The sequence below is a fragment of the Falco punctatus genome (genome assembly GCF_963210335.1).
Source record: "Falco punctatus genome assembly, chromosome: 11".
In the NCBI taxonomy this organism is placed as follows: Eukaryota; Metazoa; Chordata; class Aves; order Falconiformes; family Falconidae; genus Falco; species Falco punctatus.
This window is the reverse complement of record NC_137591.1, coordinates 12,206,686-12,228,148: the sequence shown is the minus strand read 5'-3', so window position 1 is coordinate 12,228,148 and position 21,463 is coordinate 12,206,686. Positions and strand designations below refer to the sequence as shown.

General features: G+C 57.2%; 1 protein-coding gene across 3 annotated transcripts in view; it reads right to left on the bottom strand.

The window, feature by feature from the left end:
- The window catches only part of ERI3 (ERI1 exoribonuclease family member 3), a 135,895-nt gene that overhangs the window by 2,411 nt on the left and 112,021 nt on the right, over positions 1-21,463 (bottom strand). The gene's annotated exons all lie outside the window — the stretch shown is intronic.

The window sequence follows — 21,463 nt, the reverse complement described above, 5'->3', positions numbered from 1 at the left end:
AAACTCAGGCACCGTTTGCTAAAATAGAAGCCGGGCTTAAATTGATTCCTAGTGTCTATATTTCATGTTGAAAATTGGCTTGTAAATCCATGTTTTGATCTATGAGGGCCGTCTCCTTAAGAAAAAGCAAGAGTAAATGTGTAATTTCTCCCTTGACAGCACACGGCGCAGAGGCGATCCTTCTTCCCGCTCCCCTCCGTTTCGGGACAGCTCCACTCGTTCCGATTACCACTCTTTCTTCCTCGCCCCACGCCTTGATGTCTCCATTTCATTACCGCCCGCCCATTTATCAAGCTGTTACCGTAAGGGTGACTTTGCCCACTTGCGTGTGGCAGCGGGGCCCGGCTGACACGGGGAGAGGGTGCCCCGGGAGGGGGTGGCGCAGGCAGGGCCCCCCTCTCCCTGCCGCCGCTGGATGGATGTTGTGGTGGAGGGAAGGCTGCATCATTACTGATGTGTAAATGATAAAGAAGCCTCCACATCCATCTCCCAACTGTAAATCCAGGGAGTGCTTTATAATCAAGCTACAGCGATAATAATGTGAAATTAGGTCTCTCTATCAACGGGAGGAGGCCTTTTAATCACGGCTTAAAGGGTGCAAACGCTGTTTATCATAATTGAACTGTATCCGGGCTAATTGTAGCCATATTTCACTGTCTAGGAGACAGCAGGCTGCCTGCTGACAGTGCTGCGTGCCGGATTGAGGGCCCTGCGCAGACGGGCAGCACTGCCCTGCTGCCAGGCGCCAGCCTGCAGGGACCGGGCTGCCCGGCCACCTTGCTGCTCCCGGCCACACCGGCAGCCCTGCCCAGCCCCGTGGTGCCTGGTGACCCGGTGGCATCCCCCATCGCCGGTCAGAGGCACTGGGGGCTTCCCCCCACGTGCAGCTCTCCGGGGGACTGGCCTGAGCTGCTGGGGCAGCTCCTGGCTGATGGAGGCAGTGGGAGAGGTGACGTCCCCATCAGAGCCATGTGCCTCCCAAGTGTCCCCCAGCCCCTCTCACGGCACCCCTTCCCCTCGCTGGTACCTCGCCGGCACCAATGGCTCCGGGAGGGCCCTGGAGATGACAGGTGTCCTGCCTGACCAAGCCACAGCACCAGCTCCCGCTGCCACTTGTTCCTGCTCAAGTGAGCCCCTCACCATCCTTAGGACCCCCTGCTCCACCCATCTCTCCCCCCAGCCAGCTGAGCCCCCAGGAAATCAGCACCGGACCTGCCCCTGGAGCCAGCTTCTGTTGGGACCTAACAGGGAAACAGGGGCTCGAAAACCGGGGAGACTGAGGCAGGGGGAGTGCAACTGCCAGTGGCTAAAACACTTGGCCCCCACCCCCAGCCAGCCCTGGCCTGATCTCCCCAAAAAGTAACAGCAAAACAAACCCTGGCCTCTGAGCTGTGTCAGGCGAGCAGCTTGGATTTGAAAGCACAGCCCCAGCCACTGCCCTTCGCCACTCCCAGGCATCCCGCTGCCCACCTCCCTGCCCACAGCATCACCCTGGGCCGCTGTGGGCTGCCAGGACTTGGCTATTGCTCCGTATTGGTGAAAGGGCAACTGTGCAGAGCCCTGGGGAGCGGCCAAACTGGCAGTGAGACCCCACAGCACCTCCTGGACCCCCAAGCTGGGCCCCGGGGAGACCCTCTGGGACCACTGGCTGCTTTGTGAACCCCACCAGTCGTCTCCTCAAAGCCCTGATGTGCTCTTGCGCTGGATGCCAGCGCTGGGAGCTGCCCTGGGCTCTGGGCTGCCGCCCTGCAAAGCTGGTGGGACCCCCATGGGTCGGTGCCACCCACATGCCCATGCTGGCAACACTGTCCTTGCCACCCCAAATGATGCCACAGCCCCCTGGCAGCAGGAGCCCCAAGCTTGTCATAAGTCATTTAGTGAGACTCATTCCAAATCAGTGCTAAGGTAAACACGCTTATTATAATTATCCATGTAAAAAAAAATCAACAACAGCAGAACAACTTTCTAATATGCAATTACAGCCATCTATTGATTTTACAATGTAATCCGCTCCGATTGATTTAATAACACAATTATAGGCTGGCTCTCGGGATATTAGAGTGGGAGATTTTCATAAACTCCAAAGCAAAAAACTAAGCGGCTTTTAAAACAACACAGTCAGATGGCTGTTTGGGGAATTATTAGCGATATGAAATCCTCTAAATCTGGCCATCGTTACCTTGTGAAAGGAATTTCTATTACAAAAATGGCAATTGACAGCCTAAGAGAGTGCAAACGGGATTGCTTTGCTGCTCGTTCGGTGCTTAATCCATTGCAAAGGTGACCACGGGGCAGGGGACGAGTGGGGTCCGAGGCAGGTGGTGCCAGCAGCCCCGCTGACCCTGCGCCCCCAGCTCGGCTCTCCCCAGGGGGGCACGCACCTGTGGCAGGGCTGTCCCAGCACCCAGGGTGGCACCCACCAGCCCCGTCCCGGCAGGGTGACACTGCCTGGGACTGTGGTGGCTGGCAGGGTGTGGAGCCCCCCCCCCCCGATCCCTACCCCAACGCACCCAGCACCACACCCCGGTCCCAGGCACCTCCAGGGTCGTCGGGGTGCCCACCCGTGTCCCCAGGCGGGGGGCCGGGGTGAAGGTGGCCCTGTGCCGCTGGCAGCACGGCTCTGCGGGTGTGCACAGGCACGTGCACGCCCGCGCGCCCCCGCTCTCCTCATGCTCGCTCCCTCAATGTATTCCCGACTTTATGGGCACATTTTTCTTGTCAAGCTGACAGGGTTGCTAAGTGGATTTCTCCCTGATATGCGGACGGATTATCACATTACTCCAATGTCCTACACAAACATATTACTTTATATTCAATAGCCCTAATGAATATAAACTGCTTTTTCTTTTTTGGGGGTGGGGGGTAATCTATAGATTTTTAATGAGGGCACTATTAACTCCCTCCTCTTTAAAACAGACTTAGGTGCAGCCTCTGAGTAGAAAATCAATGGTGTTATTGTAGGAATATTGTATATTGATATTGTAATAATAAGATGCAATTGATTTAGGGGTGTTGTGCGGTGTGTGTGAAAGGGGTCAGCCTGGGGTTATCCTGCCTCCTGCAAGCGAGCGGCGGCTCTGCCCTGCCTCCTGCCCCATGCCGTGTCCTGCCGCTTCCCAGCATTGCCCCACGGGGTCGAGCTCGCCCCGAGGCGCTGGGTCCCGGCTGCTTCCAGGACCCTCTGTGGCCAGAGTGCCAGTACGCGGGGTGATGTGCCGCTCTGAGCTCCCCTCGCCCGGCTGGCTTAGCCCCGCCACGTTGTAAGCCCCCTACCCAGAGTTTTAGCGTTACCCACGGCAGCACCGCACCACCTCGACACCCGCGCCCAGCCCTCTCCGCGCCTTGCCAAGCTCTCGCTGCAGTGACAGCCGAGGACAGCCACATGCGCACACGCGTGGGACAGCGGCAGCCCTCTTTCAATGAGGGCTGGAGTTTGCCGCTGTTCAGCATCGCTGGCTGCCCTGGCCCCTGGAGGGGGACGGCCATTCCCACCCCGCTCCAAGCTCTGAGCCCAGGGTGCTGGGCTGACTGTGGGCACGCTCCCTCCCTCCGGCCACCACACAGCCGCACCGCTGCGAGCCCAGGACGGGCGCAAAGGACTTCATCAGCAGGCGGCTGGCCTGCAGCCCAGGCACGATGCGGCGGTGCCACGGGAGCGGGCTGCCAGGAGCGGCGATGCTGCCTGGCAGAAGCGTGTGCCCTCTGCACGCACCCAGGCACGGGGGAGTCGGGAAGGGGCCGTGTCACTGCACACGCTGCCCCGTCAGCGTCCCCCCACCTCCCCACCGGAGCAGACCACCCGGGCAGCACCATCGCCGCTGCCGTGCGCTGGGTTGAGACGCTGGCGGTGCGCGGAGCGAGCTTTTCAATCCTGGTGGCTGCCCAGGCGGGCGGTGGGTGGCTGGGGGAGCGCAGGGCCCCCCCAAATGTGCTCATTTGGCGGCAGCCCCGCCGCACCTGTGCTACGCCCGGGAAGACGGATCACCCCCGGCCCGAGCTGAGCAGGTCCATATTTAAACTGTCCCCATGCTTTATGGGCTGTACAAGAACTGATGCTCGGGCGACGAGGGGCCATTTGTCAATGTTCTAATGGCAGATTACTGTTAATGAATAATATCACTGCTGCCTTTGTATAACAGCTCCCTGCAAAGCGGGAACAGGGCCACCCGGCCACCGCCGCCCTTCGTCTCCCTGCTCCAACCCTGGGTGACAGCAGGTGGCCTTGTGACCGGCAGGAGCTGCACAGTCCCCACGCAGCCTGGCCCTGCTGCTGACATCCCCGGCAGTCACAAAGGGGAGCGCCGGGTGCTGTGCCCCCGCAGTGGGCTGTGCTGCTCCCCATGAGCAGGCATGTCCCCAGGAGGGCACAGCCACCAGGGCAAGGAGTGACAGTGCTTGCCCGGCATGCAGCGCCAGCCTCTCACCCTGTCCATGCTGGAGCCAGCAGGGAGCTGCGTCTGGTCCGCATCCATCCCCACCATGACATGCCAGGCAAGGTGGGGGCACCGGGGTGCCTGGCCACAGCTGTGACAAGGATGTGGCAGAGCACAGAGCTCCCAGCCTGAAGGGATCCATGGGGACACTGGGGATGGTCCTGCCAGGCTGCTCCCAAATGAATGACTTCATAATCCTGCGTGTGGGGCAAGGGGCTCTGCGTGACCCACACAGCCAGCAGGTATATTAGGTGGAGCTGACAGCGACGCGCAGAATATTAAGAATAACTTACCTCATTATCTGCAATTACGTTACTGCCACACACCTCATTTCTTCACGAAGAAAAGAAAATTAGTTTTATATTGACTTCATCCCAGTGCCTCCCCTGCCTGCCCCACCACAGAGTGCCCACACGGGCTCTAAAGAGGGTTTGGACGCAATTAATACTCGTCCTCCCCCAACCTGTTGCTGTCCCTGTCCTGGGGGGACAGGACGCTCGTCCCACCCCCTGCACACCAGGGTCAGTGAGGACTCCAAAGCCAGCTCACCCTAGCAGGGACGCTGGAGCAGGGAGGGCCCGTCTTTGGCAGCTCCCAGGTCGGCAGGGAGGTGACACCGCCAGGCGTCCCTGGGAAGCAGCCGGCCAGACGAGCAGCAGTGGAGGTGACCCATCCCGGTGTTCAACTTGATGCCCCAGACACCTGCTTCCTCCAGCCTGGGCTGGCCACTGTCACCCCGTGGGTGATGGGATGCTTCCTCCCGTCCTCCACGCTGGGGATTGCTCTTCCCATCATGCGCCTGCTGTGCTGGCCCCCTCCCAGGGCAGGCAGAGCGAGCTGGGTGGCTGGGTCACAGCACTGCAAGAAACTCAGCTGCTGAGACACCCACTGGCCCCACAGCTGCTGCGTGGCCTGGCACAGGCGATGCTGTGCAGGGGGACCCCAGCATTTGGGGCGTCCCAGCTGGACAGGATGGGCAGCTGGGGCTGAGCTCCCTCGCAACACCCCCAAGAGCTGCTGGAGCCCATGAGCCCAAAGGGCACTGACACTGCGGGGGCCAAGGGTGGCACCGGGTGTGCCAAGCCCTCCATTTGTCCTCCAGCCCCTGTGACTGTCCCTGCACATCCAGTATCCTGACTGGCCCGCAGGCATCCCCAGGCAAACAAAGCCAGCACTGCCATCGCCCCGCTCCCGGCTGCAGCCGCTCACCGGCCGGGAGGGAAGGGGAGTGGTGTGAGTGGCAATACAGGGAAAAAAGCCAATTTCATCTTTATTAGAAGGAGATTTCTCTTTTAGTAATAAGCACACTTCAAATAATTAGCGTGTTTTACGTAATAATGAAATTATGGAAATGCAGGCCACTTATTCAAACAAGTCACCATTACCATATTTTTAAATATTAGACTTAATTAGAGTTTATCACTTCAGAGAAGTACGAGGAGTGGAGATTTTTTTTCCTTTACAAAAAAAATCCTCATAAAGTGTTTATTAAGAGCGGGTAAGAAGGGGATAATGATCTGTTTGGAAATTAAGGCAATCAAACATTTAATGCTCTGCACTCCTGTAGGCAAAAGCATTCAAATGAGTCAATTATACATCCATTATCCAGGCACGATTAAACAAGGCAGGACGGGGAATTTGTCCTCAGCATCATGCGATTGTCGCGAGGACTTATGTCCACTTAAAGGCAGCCAATAAAACACTAAACTTGGGGAAGAAGAGGAAGGGAGGACTGAGAAAAGGGAAGACAGGAGAAGACGCGGCGGGTCAGTGGGACCGCAGAGGGGCAAGGGTGGGAGGTGGGTAAGGAGGGAGCTGTATCTGCATCCCAGCCCTTCATAAATCAAAGTAATTAAGTTAACATGAAAATCAACTTCACCATCCCGTTAAATTACAGCATTTGCATATTAGGACTCAAATGAAGTAGGTAGGGGGCGAGGGGGCTGGGAGGGGAGCAGGGAGTGGGGGGGTGGGGGTAGGGGAGAAGAGTGGGGGGGACCATGCACCAAAAAGGGAAACATTTATTACAGTGAATAACTAATTTCAGAATTTATAGCGCTGGATTTTTGTTCCCGTGCCATTTATATTACAGAAGGAAATTAAGGGGCGGGCAGGAGGCTGGCTGGACATCTTTCTGCGTTATTGCTTGTCTGCCATTTGCAAATCATTATTAATTGTGGCCCGTGTCGCTGGTGCAGCAGGGCAGGGTGCCTGGACAGCCGGAGCAGACACACATATCTCTTCATCAGGACCCCAGCCGCTAGCCCTGGAGAGCCAATTACCCCTCCCTGATTGGTATCAGATAAGGAGGGAATTTTTACAAATTAGGGAATAAATAGAATTTCCACACGTGGAGCAGGGAGGGCTTGAGAGGCAGTAATGAAAAACGATACATCACCATCAGCCAGACAACCCTATTCATACGCCGATGCATTACACTCACTACTCATAATCCTGCCGAGTGACAGACAGCCGCTGAACCAGCCAAGCCGGAGGGGAGCGCATCCCGCTGGCCAGCCCACTCGGCAGCACCAGCACCCCATGGCAGTCACGGAGGTTCCTGTGCCACCGGCCCGTGGCGCAGCCTCTGCTGCACACCTCCTGCCTGGCACTGCTGCACACCTCCTGCCTGGCACTGCGCAGCCGGGCGGGCAGCGGGGACAGACCTGGCAGCGGTGACGCTGTGCCGGAGCCGTCCCTGCTCTGCTGCCCGCAGGAGCCCAGCAGGACAAGCCTCCAAACTTGGCCTCAAGTTAAAGCCGGCACCCAGCTGCACCCAAGCCTCTCACCCGACTCCCACATCCCCGCAGGTAAAGCGTGTCTTCCCCAAAATTATCCAGCCCAACCCGTGCCCTCAAGAAGACTGCTCTGTTGGTGGCTCCTGGCAGTATCCTGCTATTACAAGATCCCTACCTAATTTCTGGTAAGGATTTACCTTCTCGTACTACTCGGCCCCCACATCAGCCCCGCTGCTCAGCCAGCCCTGGGTGCCATTAGCAGGGTCCCGGTGTCACCCTGTGAGCGGTGCTATGGCTTGAGGACCGGGGAGGCAGCGCTGGCTCCAACCAGCCACAGGAGCAGAGGATGCGCTCCTGCGTGGCTCCACTCCACTGCCAACGCGATCGGGCTGGGGCACCTCCATCCCCCTGAGCCTGCCACCGAGACAGCCCCAGCGCCAGCCCTCGCCCAGGCAGAGCCCAGAGCTGCCAGCCAGCTCTGTCCCCCAGCCGGGGCATCTGCTTTCCAACCCCAGCAGCTCCCGGCGGCAGCACAGTCCTTTGCCCTGGGATGTGACGGAGCTGGATGGTCCCAGGTACACAGCTGGCACCCAGCTAACGGGGGCCTGGCACGTGGCCGGCCTCAGAAAGAACAAATCCTGGAAGTGTGGGGACCCTACTGACATTCCGGAACCCAGTTTGCGCCGTACTCCCCAGCGTTGGAGCCGCGCGCCTCTGTGCCCGTAATTAGCTCTCCCTTATGACAAGCACGTCACTGAACAAAATGCTCGGCAGGAGATCAATCTCGCCTGTAAGTCACGCAGCCTTTAATTTATTCAGCATACAATGTCGCTCCACCGCTGGCTTCCTGTAATTTATACCGTACACTGTCGTGTATTATTTAACTCGTCCGAGTGTTTTACAGCTCGCCTGAAAGTCGCCGTGCAAAATAAAGTCACGGTGGGGCACTGGCGAGGTGCAGGGAGGATGCAAGCTGCACCCTTGTCCCAGGGCTGGTGGGGGACTCCCAGCCTGGCTCAGAGACAAGGTGATGGTGACAAGTTCTTGTAGAAGTTGGCGGCTCAGGACCCCCCCTCCAGGGCTCTGTGGGTGGGAATGGGAAGTAGGTCCCCACAGGAGCCCAGTAAACCACAGCCTCCAGTGCTGGTGCTTCCTTAGAGGTGGAAAGGATGGCAGCAGGGGCAGACGGTAGCAGGACTCCTACCTGCTGGGGCTGGGGTGCCTGGGGAGACCCAGCTGGACTCAGGGATGGGACAGAGCAGAGATGCTCTCCGCACTCCTCCTCCCGTCTGTGCTGGATGCCAGGGATGGCCAAGCTAGTGCCTGCCCCTCTCTGCAACATGGATGGAGGGTCCCTGCCCACAGGCGCTGCTCAAACACAGCCAGAGCTGCCAGAGCAAAGTGCGGTGAGGGAGGAGGCTGGGAGCCCCACGGGGCTCGGCAGATGCAATGGCCTCGTCTCCTGGCCTGGCCTGGGCAGGCTGCAGGGCTGCGGGCAGCTGCCAGAAGGGGATGGCACAGGCAGGGAGCTGAGCGAGCAGCAGCACTGCCAACGTGTCCAGCACCACCAGTACCAGAGCAAAGGAGAAGCCCAGGACATCGGTGGAAGCCAGAATGCTGCTGCAGCAATATTGCCCAGCCCATGGACCATCCCCACGGTGGCTCTGCCTTTCCCTGCCTGCACGGCCAGGACTGTCACTGCCACGGGAGCAGATCCCGGGCAGCGCTGGTGGGAGCAGGCAGCCCGGCCAGGGCGGTGGGGCTTCATCCCACAGGCAGGGCACCGGGGGCTGCCCCGTCGCCCCTTCTGCTGCTGCACACCGCAGAGTGGGCAGGGGGCAGGCAGCGGGCAGCGGGCAGGCAGCGGGCAGCGGGATGGCTCCTTCTGGCCTCTCCTGCAGGACACACAGCGGCAGCAGCCAGGCCCTGAGAGCAGGAGGGAGGTCCTACCCCAAAACTGGGGTAAGGACTGTGGCTAGATGGGGCTGAGGGCCAGCTGTTGGCTGGTGCAGCCGCTCTGAGCAGCTCACCTAGAGCATGCTTTTGGCCGTGCAGCTGGATGGAAACAGTCAGTGATGTAGAGCTGGATATCCTCCGCAGGGAAGGTTAAAACCTCTGTTCGGTGTAAAGTTGCCATATCTAAGCACTTATGATCAAGATATTTATGGCTAGTTTATTCCAGGCTGTTAAAGGCAGCAGTAGTTATCCACAGATAAAGGGAATTCGGCTCCCCTGATGACTTTTCTCGCTGCGGTGAAGGCATGCCTGGCCGGAGTTGGGCTGCTTGTGGTGTAGTAACACACCTGACGGTCCCTGCCAGAGCCAGTGCCAGGGCTGGGCATGCAGATGCTTGGCAGGGTCTGTGGCTCTAGTTCTGCTGTGTGGGAGCTGCGGGAACAGATGTGGAAGATGCTGTCTTCCTGCCCCTGACTGATGCTGCTGGGGGCCAGAAGGTCCCCAGGCTGCAGAGAGCAATTTGGTCTGCCAGAATTTCTGCCTGTCCCCAGCACTGGTACGGGTGTCCCTGCCTCCTGTATCCCCTCTGCACGCTGCTGTGCCTCTGCCATGCCCTACTCTGAAGGAGGATTTATTTAGGGCAGTAGAAGGCCAAACTGCCCTGGGGTTTTGCAGGGCATTTCAAGTCCTGTGAGCCCCGCACCACTGGCCCGGCTATTGGCTTCACTCCACGTCCAGCTCCTGACACCCAGTCCCACCACTGAGATTGGGACCCTAATTAGGGAGAAATTTCAAGGGAGAAATGAGAGAGTTTATAAAGCCGAGTTTCTCCTGCCTGTGAATGACACGAGATGTCAGAGAAAGGAAATAAAAGGCAAGGATGCAATTCCAGTGCCACCGAGAGTGTGTGGCGAGTCCTAATGGAAAGTTCTCCTGCTCTTTAAAGCTTGGTCAGATGGCCTAGTTATTGCTTTAAAAGGACCCAGAATCAAACCACGGTGTCGCACTCGAAGCCTTCAAATAAAGCGAGCTGTGTTTCTGCAGGTCCAGCAAGGCAGAGGCAGGCGATTACACAGAGAAGGGCAGGTCTCTTTATCTTGGAGGGAGACCTACCTATTTTTAAACATTAGCTCCAAATCAGCAGCTCACCTCTTTGTCTCATACAAACCCTCTCTCGTCTTCTGGAGGAGAGATCAAACGCCAGCCCTGCTGCCATTGTTTCTCTCCCAGCGAGATGGATGCGGGACTGTAATCTTCCCACAAAGCCGCATGCTTCAAAGGTATCAAAAGTGCTTATTAAAAGTCCTAGGAAACTAATTTAATAACATCCCAAAGGGCTGGAAAAACCAGCGCCAGCAGCTCAAAATACAACCTGGTGAGGGAGATGGGCCCCCATTCAACACGACCCCGTCCATGGGCGGCTGCCCACGGGGCTGGGGTGCTCCAGCACAGCACAGCACCACCCTGGTGCTGCCCGCACTCCTGCCAGGGATGCGGCCAGGCAAGCAGGAGCATGGAGGACCCTGCCCTCATGCCACACTGCCAGTGCAGCTCGCGTGGGACCATGTCCCCACCAAGGGCTTTGCTGGGCCAGAGGCATCCTCACATGGTGGGGACAGAGTCTGTCTATCCACCCCGGCTCCGCAGCTCGGCTACCCTTGCCAAGCTGAAGAGCCTGCACTGTCCCAGAGGCAGGGTTTCAGGCTTGCCTCCGAAACACAAAAAGCACCGGGTGGCCTTTGCTGGCCATCTTGGCAGCTGCTGGAGCAGTGGCTTTGTGCAATGCCCTCCCAGACTGCCAGGCTGGAGGGAGCCGCACATGAAGCAGATGCATGACGGGTCTGTACGTGGTGCAGACAGACCTGCAGAGCCACCTCAGAGAGACCGGTGTGCTGTGTGAGAAGGACCTGCACACCGCCTGCGGGGATGGGCTGCTACACGTGCCCTCCCACTAACGCATACGTGCAGCAGGCATGTGCTCCCAGCCGCAGCGGCGTGAGGGCTGTGCTCCCTTCCATCTCCCAGAGCCGGTCCCTGCTCCCGGCCGATGCCAGGCAATGCACAGCACCCTGGGGCTGCATCCCACCTGAACGGTGCAGGCTCCCGTGGAAAGGGGCAGGGGATTGAAATTAACGCTCCAGCCTCCGTCTCGTCCTGCCCATTAGCGGGGCTGTTTTACTCCGGATCATTAAATATGTATATCTTATTACACGCCTTGTTACAGTATTGAGCTCTATTGACTGATAATAAATTCCAAGCATCATCCTGGTCATAAATTTATCTGGAGATGATGAAGACTCAATAATCTAGTCATGCAGATAATATGATAGGGCCTTAAAAAAGATCATTACATTATATGCCAAAATTAAAAGTGAAATACACTTTATTAACACTGTTTCCACACTTGGGGCCATTACTTGTTATATCCCCTCCTGCCCTCCCACCCACCTGCACACCGTCCCTTGGGTGAGCCAGGGAAGGCGAGATGAGGCAAAGCTGCCTGGCAGAAACCTGGCAGAGGGGTACGGGGGGTGGCTCACACCGGGACTTCCCAGATCGATCCCAAGGATGCAGGGCCCTGCCTGATACAGCACTGCCGCCCTGCCCACTGGGCAATGGCCTCTGAGCATCTCCGGCCGTTTCAGCAAACTCCTGTGCCTGGTGCCGCTGGCTGCCTGCAGGCAGCCCTCAGCAGGCCCTGGCTGTAGCCATCAGGACGAAGGGCAGCCACGTCCCCAGCCTCCAGAAGGCAAAAGCCACCTCCTGCAGCTTCAGGTCTCCTGAGAAAGCTGCCCACCCATCGGGGTTAACCCAACAGCTCCCACCCGACAGCAGCTCTCCCCCAGGCTCCAGCGAGCTGCAGCGCCAGGACAGGGATCCTCGCTCGTGCTCAGCCGTGCTGTGGTGTGGCACGGACGGCTGGGGAGCAGAAATGGGGATGTGGGTGCAACGGGCACCCCCTGTGAGAGAGGAGGGCTCCTGGCAGGCTCCCAGGGCCCTGCTGCCAGTCTCACCCAGCTGCCTTTTGGCGGGACGGTGAGGGTTGGGCAGCTCCTGGCCACCCTCGGGGACTGTGGCTCGGCCCCCTCCTCCCACGGCCCTCCGAGGCCTTTCCTCTCCCTCAATAACAAGGTCACAGCCATTTAAACTCCTCTGATGAGGGCAGGTGGCTCGTGCCCCTCCTGCCTGGCGGGGCTGGTCTGGCCGCACTCCCGCCTGCGGATCAATGGCACACAGCAAGTTTAAAGCGGCCCCCCCGGCCCCCCTTCCCTCCGCCACCTTGCTCTCCAGACACGCAAGGTGACGAGCGCCGGGGGGCCCACGGATCGATGCCGCGACATGGATCGGCTGCTGGGAAAAACCAATCGCGGATCAGATGGAAACCGACTTCTCCTTGTATCTGCCTGGCTCTTGCCGGGATAGATTGGCTGGAGAAATCCGATGGCGAGAGGAGACAAAGGGGGAGGCGATGGGGAGAGGAGGAAAGGGCTGATAATGCTCCTGCTGCGGCCGCTCTAATCTGTGACAGCCCGAGGATTTGCTGAAAACCATTATCACATTGCTCTCCCTTCTCTTGTCCCTGATAAAGCCCCAGCTAATCTGTTTGTTGCAGGTATTGAACGAATGCATTTAGCGAAGCAAGGGGTGTGTGTGTGTGTCTCCCCACTGGCACAGCAAATTTTTTTCCCCTGCACCTCTGGCCTCGCTGAGAGGCGAAGAGGGAGCAGGGAGGGCAGGGACGGTTTTGGGCGAGGGCTCACGACGAACGCAGGCTCTACCCCCCCGGGCCACGCCGTGGACAGGGATGCCGTGCCTGGTGTGGGGGCAACATCTCTGCCAACCACCCTTTGCAAGTTTTGAGGAGCTTTTCTGCAGGTGCTGCATTTCACCTTCATAATGCCACTCGTGGAGGGTGGCCAGCGAAGCTCTGTGGCCGGTGGGCGACGCCGGGAGGGCTGCTGCAGCCCACCGCACATCCAGCCGCACTCCCGTGGGGCTGCGCAGGGCCGGGGGCTCGGGGCGCTGTGCCGTGGGAATGGCTCCCGGACCCCCGTCTGCCGGAGCCCCGCTCGGCTCATGCCTCCTGTCCTGGTGCTGACCTCAGCCCTCCCCTTGCCAAAGGCTCTTTCTCCAGGGAGGAGAGATAATTCAGTCGCTGTGAAAGCCCAGACCCGGGGCTCCCGCAGCCGCCTGTTACAAACAGTTCTAGTGGAACATTAATTATAGTAATTTAGCCGTGGAACACTAACTGCAGCCAGTGCAATAGCATTCAGTACATTAGTGGCTATAACCCACTCCTTAAAAAAGACATTTGGCTACTGACAGCTGATAAAATGAGTTGTGAAGCATAACCAAAGGGAAAAAAAAATAATAATCAGGAGCGGGCTGGGAGCGAGCCGTGGGGCAGGAGGGTGGGGGGCAACACCCCACGGGGTGCTGGGGGGCACGGGGGGTGCAGGCAGAGGGGCAGGGGGCCGCAGCAGGCACCCTCCTGCCCGCCACACGGCACATGGCCCGGCGGGCTCCCCGCGCCGCAGGCAGGGCTCGGCGAGGCGGGGGGCGCGGGGCCGTGTCTCAGCAGTATGTCAAACAGAAGGACATTTCCTTCTATCTCCCAGCCGCCGCCCCAGGGTACAATCCACCTACATTCAATCTTTACTCCACTACACATGTTTCCTTTCCAGCCTCGGATTATTTTTTATCATCAAATTACCGTGGCGATAAGATGGAGTAGATGTGATAGCGAGCAGAGCACCCGTCCTCCCCTCTCCCCCCACCGCTTCCCCGGCATCTCTCCTCCCTCCGCCACCCCCAGCCTCCTAGCTCTGAGCAGGCGGGGGGTTATCCAAATGTCAGGGGGTGAGGAGAGACCCCCCCCGGCAGCTGGAGTTGCTGGCTGGGACCAAACAGTGGCTGACAGCGAGCGCCTGGGTGCAGGCAGGCAGCAGCTGCCGCACAGCTCGGGTGCCCACCAAGCTAGCCAAGGAAACTTGCGGGGTGCCCTGCCGCAGCACGGGACCCCGCCGGCAGCTGTGCTGTGACAGAGCCAGAGCTGAGCATCTGCCCCCCACAGCTCGGCTGCAGCACCCTGGGCCCCCACGGCACCCAGCGCCCCAGCCCGGTACCAGAGGTGAGACAGCCTGGTGACACCAGCGAGGCGGCAGGGACACGGGGAGCCCCGGCACAGGGGTGGCCAGGAAAAGCGCGGCCGTGCCGTTACTTTACAAGCCTGAGCAGTGCTGCAAGGCCCCTGCTGTGATGAATCCTCCCCATCTCCTTGTTTACTCCAGTCTGCAACAAATGAGTCCCTGCCTGTCCAGGGATAGCTCATCTGGAGGAATGCTCTTTCAGGCCTCTCCCTCTAATCCCTATTAATTTAAATAATGCTCGGCCACTCTTCTCAAACTATTTATTATTTATCAGGTTTGTTTATTTGTAGCTAACAGGTAGCGCTCAGCATGCATCCCCGGCACGGGGACAGGGGCCGTTCATCACACCGGCTCCCCTGCCATCTACCATCCGTCAATTACTCCTGCTTCCTTTAATTAGTAATGAGGACTAATATCTCTGCCTGGGATGGTGGCTGGAGCGGAACTTCCCTCCGGTGGCATCCGAGCAGCACAAGGGAAGGAATGAAAAATAAATACCTGCGCAAGGCTGCTGCTGCTGCTGCTCCCAGACAAGCAGGGGTGCTCGCCAGCCCCCACGCACCCCTTCCCAGGGAGGGTCTGGTCCCTGGCAGCTCCCCAAGTGTTCGCTGTACACCAGAGGCCCCTATCCAGCAGGGCAGGGGAGGTGATGCCAGCCAGGTCCTGATCCACGGGTGCCCTTTCCTGCATGGCAGGGCCATCCCAAACCACCTGGGGAACCCCTGCCGAGCTCCAGCTGCTGAACTCCGCATGAATATCAGCAAGGGGAAGTGTAAATTAAATGCCCATTAGAGCCTCTGGCCTCACTTGGTGGTCCTGGGGAGCTTTGTATCAGAACATGCCATCCAGAGACAGCCTAATAGCGAAGGCAGCACATGATATAAATGAAGCCCCTTTGATTTATTGACTGGGAGAAGTTTTTACACGATAGCCCATTAAGACGGACGGCTCTGTTTACAGCCAGGCCATCTAGCTATAGGGACCCTGAACTGGATGGTGTGTTTTGCTATTGCTCTTCAGGCAGACATCTCATTAAGGGGAACAGCATATGGAGCTCTCTGGATCTATACTTCACGAGTCCTGAGGGAGGCCTTTACCATTTTTAATAAGCGGGCAAGGTTAGCAAACCTGCAACGCGGTGACCTCCCCTCCCCGTGCGATGGATCTCCCTGAAACGCAGAGAGCTGGACTCACCGGGTGTGTGTGGGACTCCATAAATCACCTCCCTGCTGCCGGCCAGGGAAACCACCTGGGGAGGACAGCAAGGAGGGTCCAGACCAGGCAATGCTGCATCTCAAATGGGGCAGCAGCATGTGGCTCGGCTGAACATGCTGGGGACAGGCAGCCGGTGAGCAGCAGTGCGGAGCATGCCCCTGCCCATCATGCCATCGGGGTGCCGGGCAGCACATGGGTGGCTCAGCCAGCAAAGGTGCTTTAAGGAGAGAGCATTAACACGATAGCCACAGTGCAGGAAACGAAACCCCCAGCTGGCTGGCGAGGGGGGATTATTCTGTATTCAGTAACACGGCTGTTTAGGAGAACAAATAATCTCTGGCAAAGACCTCCGGCTCTTCTCCGATCTGATAAAGCCGTGCAGCCTACAGGCAAGCTGGCCCCTGTGGGGGCTGCTGCGGATGGATGCAGTGGGCTGGGGCTGCCAGGGCTGGAGGAGGAGCGGGGAGGCAGGCATGTGGGGTGGGCTGATGAGGGATGGGGTGGACACGCTGCTAACAGGTCGCCCAGGACACCTTTCCAAAGCGAAATGGCTTATGCAAGGTTTGGTGCTCCTTCCCAGGCACCACTCACAACCCCACGTACAGTAGCACAGCCAGCCTCAGGGCAGCGGGTAACGTGCTTATGGGCAAAGCTCCCACCGTCTCCTCCTGGCCTGGGTGCACCCACCTGCTCCCCAACAACAGCAATCTCACTCTTGCCCATCAGCCAGCCTGCAAACACCCATTTTTCACTCCTGTGGTACAAGCTAAGCACTATAACCATCACCATGCACTGGCATTTAACTTACACATCTAAAATTCACACCATAGAAAAACCTGCCAGAAAAGCAGGAGACCAAGAACATGATTGCATCCTTTTGAGAAGTCTGCCTGGCTCTGGTTGGGAAAGAGGGAAGGCAGAGAAAGACAAATGGACAGACACAGTGGCATATTTGGGTCTCTTTCCAGCAATTCTCTCACAAACACTCTGAGCATCTTTGAAATGAAATTTTGTAGGCGATTAGCTCACAATGTGAACTTAATTGCTTTTGGTATTTAAAAAAACCCATTAAACTAAATGGCCGAGATATTGAGGCTTCAGCAATGGCTGCTTCCAATGCACAGTAACTACCAGCCTCATTACTGGGACTCCAAATCCAGCGACGGAAGGCGCAGACCCATGCGACATGACCGGTGCAGCTCTAATGCTCCCTCCCAGCTCACAGCCCGTGGGCTAAAGGATCATCAACAGCAGTGACAGGATGGCTCACAGCAAGGCTGGCACAGAGCAGCAGCCCAACAGCATGCTGAGCTCCTAGCTCTCCAGAGCATCCTCGTTGGACCAGACAAGCCAGACCTGGGCATGTGGAAGCCAAGGGAGTATCAGGCTCCTTTGGGTTGGCAAGAGGAGTGGCTGAAATAGGACAGTCCCACACTGCAGGACACACGAGTGCTGCTCCTCCAGGACGTTAGGATGACCTCTGCTGAGCTGTTTTGGCCCCAGTTCCTTGGGGATCCCATGGCATTTGTGCTGCCTGCACTTATGGAGCGGTGGCTGCACAGCCCCCATGAGTGACTATTAAGTGATGCAGCTCAGTTGGTACCACCCATCCCCAGGTCAGCCCCAAAGCTGGTACTCTGCACCTCTTCATGCCAGCGGCACGCAAAGGAGCCCTCCTCTGCCACAGAGCCGGCAGCACTGCCCTGCTTTGCATTGAGTGCTGCAATACAATAGAGTGGCCAACGGTAGTGCTTTCACCTTACTTTACTTGTTTGTTTAAATTATTTACACTCCTCAGATGCAAGATTGCTCTCCAAAAGGAGCATCCTTTTGGCTGCTGCAGCTTTAAAATGACTTGCATCCATCACTCAATCGCTTTCAGGTCAAACACACGCTCCCAACTTAATGACCACATTTCCGCAGCAACAAATCTGTCACTGCTGTTTGTTTAAAGCCAACAATCTGTAGGAGCACTGTGTGCAAGGATTGAATTAACTCAGCATCTGAATGACTGCGGTGCCAGATCATTCAAATTGCACCTTTCCTAAGATCTTCCAGCAATGTTAATTAATGTTCCTTGGGTGATGTGCAACATGCTGCAGTGCACAAGGCTGCTGGAGAGAGCAAAGCCCAGTCCCTGTGGGCCTGGGGCCATGGGAGATGGCTTGCTTGCTGCCCCAGCTCCAGAAGCACCTGGTGGGGTGTGTGCTGGGGAAAAAGAGGGGCTGGTTGCTCCCCCTTGCTTTGACACAACCTACCTTGATTTTCCCAAAAGTTTAGTGATTCAGCTGAGATATTACATGCTGAATGTCTGACTCAAGTTGAATTTTTTTCCCAGGAAATTCCAGCCTGAACCATTAATACATTACCATCAACAAGAATTAAAAATATGCTGCTACTTCCCTTAAATTCCAGCTACTTGTTGTTGCGGGGCGGGGGGTTTGTATATGTCCAGATGTTTTGGAACAAAGCCTTGAGGTCTGTCGGGAATGCAGTTCTGTGATTCCCATCAGAATCTTGCCAACTTTGGGCAAAGCCAGCCCTGCCTGTGGCCCTGGGTGGCCGCACATGGGCTGACACCCAGCCCTCGGCCAGCTCCCTGCTCCCAGCTGCTGCAACCCACCTGGCACCTACTCCAGGCACCTGCGTGGGGAGTGGGGACCCAGCTCCGGGTGCTCCATGACTTCCTCAGGAAGTGCGAGGGAGGAAACTGCCTCCGAAACACTTGCACCGACAAGAGCTGGAGCTGGAGGCAGGCGAAGCCGGAATAAAAAGCGATGGGGAGTTAGTGGGGCTGGTGGTGGGGGGAGTTGAGATGATACCAGAGAAATGGGGGAAGGGACTGGGACAAGGAAAAAAAGACAAAGAGCTGGGGAAGGGATGGGGAGGCAGACCGAGCATGGCAAGACATGCAGAGAAGGGAAGAGGGAGTGGGATTCAATCCAACACCAAACCACCTATGTCTCCTGCTGCCATTCGTGGCCTCTAGCTACTCCAGCCCTTGCTGACCAGCAAGTCCTTGGCCCAGAGTGCTCGTCCCAGGCCCCTGGCCATGGTCCTTGTTTGTCTGAGGCATTTACATCTCCATAGAGCAGAACTGGGGTCTGCTGGGGGGTCCTAACCTGGAGAGCTAGAGCCCTTCCCATCTCCCCTCAGCTTGCTGCAGTTGATTGGGGCACTGCTCTGATCTCTACCTGCCACTGATTTCAATTCAGCTTCAGTTTTCTTCTTTGACCTTCTCTCCTCCAGACCCTGCTTGCAAACAGAACACAAATTCTCAAACGTGCCCTTCATTTCTCCTTGCAATATCCCAGCATGCCCCATTCCCAGGCTAGGGAAGGCAATGACCCATGCCTCTTTGAGCCTATACACGCATACACAGGGACGGACACACTGCTGCTGCAGATACCCTCCCCAGAGCATGCTCACCCCAGCTCCAGCCTGGACAAGGAAGCGATGATGCTCTGATGCCATCCAAACTACAAGAGGAAAGCACGATAAAGGGACTTCCAGATGGTTTCTTCCAGGACAGCTGCCTTTTTTCTAGGAGCTTGTGGGTCCAAGGGGCACCCGGGAGTGCTCCTGACTGTGCCTGGGTCTCAGCTGCCACGTTTGCATGCAGCACTCATCCCAATGGTTCTGCCTGCCTGAAAACTGGTCTCTCTGTGCTGATCCCCAGTCCTGTGTGGGCTGGGATGCTCCAAAGGCAAGCGGAAGGAGATGAGCTGACCATGAGCTAGCGGAAGATCTCCCCTTGGCTGTGTCCCTCGGGCCACAGATCAGGGACAAGGTCCACGAGCATATGCTCCCAGCCCCCTGATGCCCCTGATGCTCTATGCCGTGACCTGGAAGGGAAGCCAGCCACTCAGAAGCAGTTAAAATCAGATTGCAGTGTGCTGGTGTAGACAAGCAATGGAGAAGGTCCTAGATAGCACCTGGGAGACGTCCCCTGCAGAGAGACACTGCCAGCACCGCAGAGAATGGGGAAGGAGCTGTCAGAGGGGTACAAGATGGGAAAGGCATCGCCCCTTAAGGCCCACCCCTTCCTGGCACCCCAAAATGGGTGGGGAACCTCTGCCAAGGCTCCTTTCCCAAGAAAGCCTGGATGCCAGAATTTCAGCCCACACGGGGCCCTTCTTTTCCTGGCAGCAATTCACTATGTAAAGAGGCTGGATATTTATAATTATGCTCAAAGTGGCCACTTTGAAAATCTATATGTCTCTAGGCTCCCTGTACATCATAATGTCAAGTCTGTGAATGGAGGCATCTATCAGAGGCCTCACATCACAGACCTCGTAGCTGTGATAAACACTCGGGAAATGCTCGCTGAACCCCATGTCCCACTGCTGCCTTCTGGGGAAGAGATTTGGTCTTTGGGGGGTGCCACCATGGGGACTCCTCCAGGAGGGATGCTACCGCGTGCTCGTCAGTCACTGATCAGGGATGGGGACGGCAGCAGGGTCTGGGTTCCTCTAGCCAGAGCCTTCCCTGCTGACCCTTGCTGTCCCTCCAGGTGGGACCATCCAAGCCATTACCCTGTTTCCATGCCATCAGCACACTGCAAAAAGGCAGCTTCCACCCCTTGGTATCTGGGAAAGCCCTGGCGCTGGGAGGATGGTGAGCTAAAGGGACAAGATATACCCCTCAAATGTCAGCTCTGCTCTTGGTCATCAAATCCCCATCCTTTGGCCTCATCAACCCCAGGGTGTCCTAAGCCTGACTGAGAAAGATTAGGCCTGTGACAGAGGTGGGGTGTCAGTCCCCATTCCCAGCAGGGAAACCCATGCAGGGAGCTGAAGCCTCTTCTCCAGTACAGCAAATGTCAGAGCTGGCCCCAAAGCCACGCACCAGCCCACTGCTCCATTGTGCTTACGGGGAGTTTCTATCACACCTCTCCCAGCGTGGGGACACAAAGCCCCAGCTTTGTGTCACCTCCTTGAGAAGTGGGGCAGGTGCCCTGCCGGCGAGACGCCCAAGGGAGATCAGGAATGCCATTCTCTGCCGACAGCATGGCAAGAGGATGCGTAGCCTTCACTAACGCTTTGCCCAGGCTGTTCTTAAAAATTTATTACTCTGTTGCAACATGAAAAATAAGACAGAGAAGTAATCATTAGTATAACTATAACTCCCCGTGCAATAGTCCCACTTGTAAATTGAGATTTATGATTGCAGCTGCCAATATTTTAGAGGCCAGTGCAGGCAGCAGTGGCAGTACAGCCCAGCTACACGCCGCCCCGCCGCAGTTACAGTTTATCACAATCTGCAGAGATTATTGCAATGAATAATACACAACAGGCTGGCAGTGAAGAACTATTCCCGATCAAACGCTTCTGTAAACAACTGAATAAATAATATTGCTCAGCCCCTCTTTAGAGCCCTCGGAGGCCCAAGGAAATCTCTCATTACTCAGCAGGAGAGGCAGTGCCAGGCTTGGAGATGCCACAAGGGAGGGACACAGTGACTCTGGGCAGGCACTGGACATCTCAGGGACTGGCATTTGCCAAGCAGACAGCTCACCTTGCCATTGTTTTGGCAGAAAAGGAGGCTGAGACACTGAAAAGACGCGCTTACGTGCTCCATGTGCAGCCAGGAACAACCTGCTCGGACAGACAGACAGACACAAGCCCAGACAGACAGATATTGCTGTCCTCTCTTCTGCATGGCAAAGCTTTTGCTCGCTTCTGATACTGAGTTGGCAGCAGGTAAAGAGCAGGTTGCCGGCCCCGGTCTGTGGCAGGGCTGGGGCGTTTGGGGCCGAGCCCACCGGCAGCAGGGCTCCACGTGCTCCCTGAAATGTCAGTAAGTAATGCAACATGATCGGGGTTGTGCGCCAGCAGCTGCAGAAAGGGCATTTCTCACACAGCTCAAAAGGATAAAGTTCAGCTCCACGACGCCCCAGGTTCCGGTGCTGCTGCGAGCCCTGGCTCAGCTGCCGTGCCGTGCTGCCGTGGGCACCAGGTCTGCAGAGACC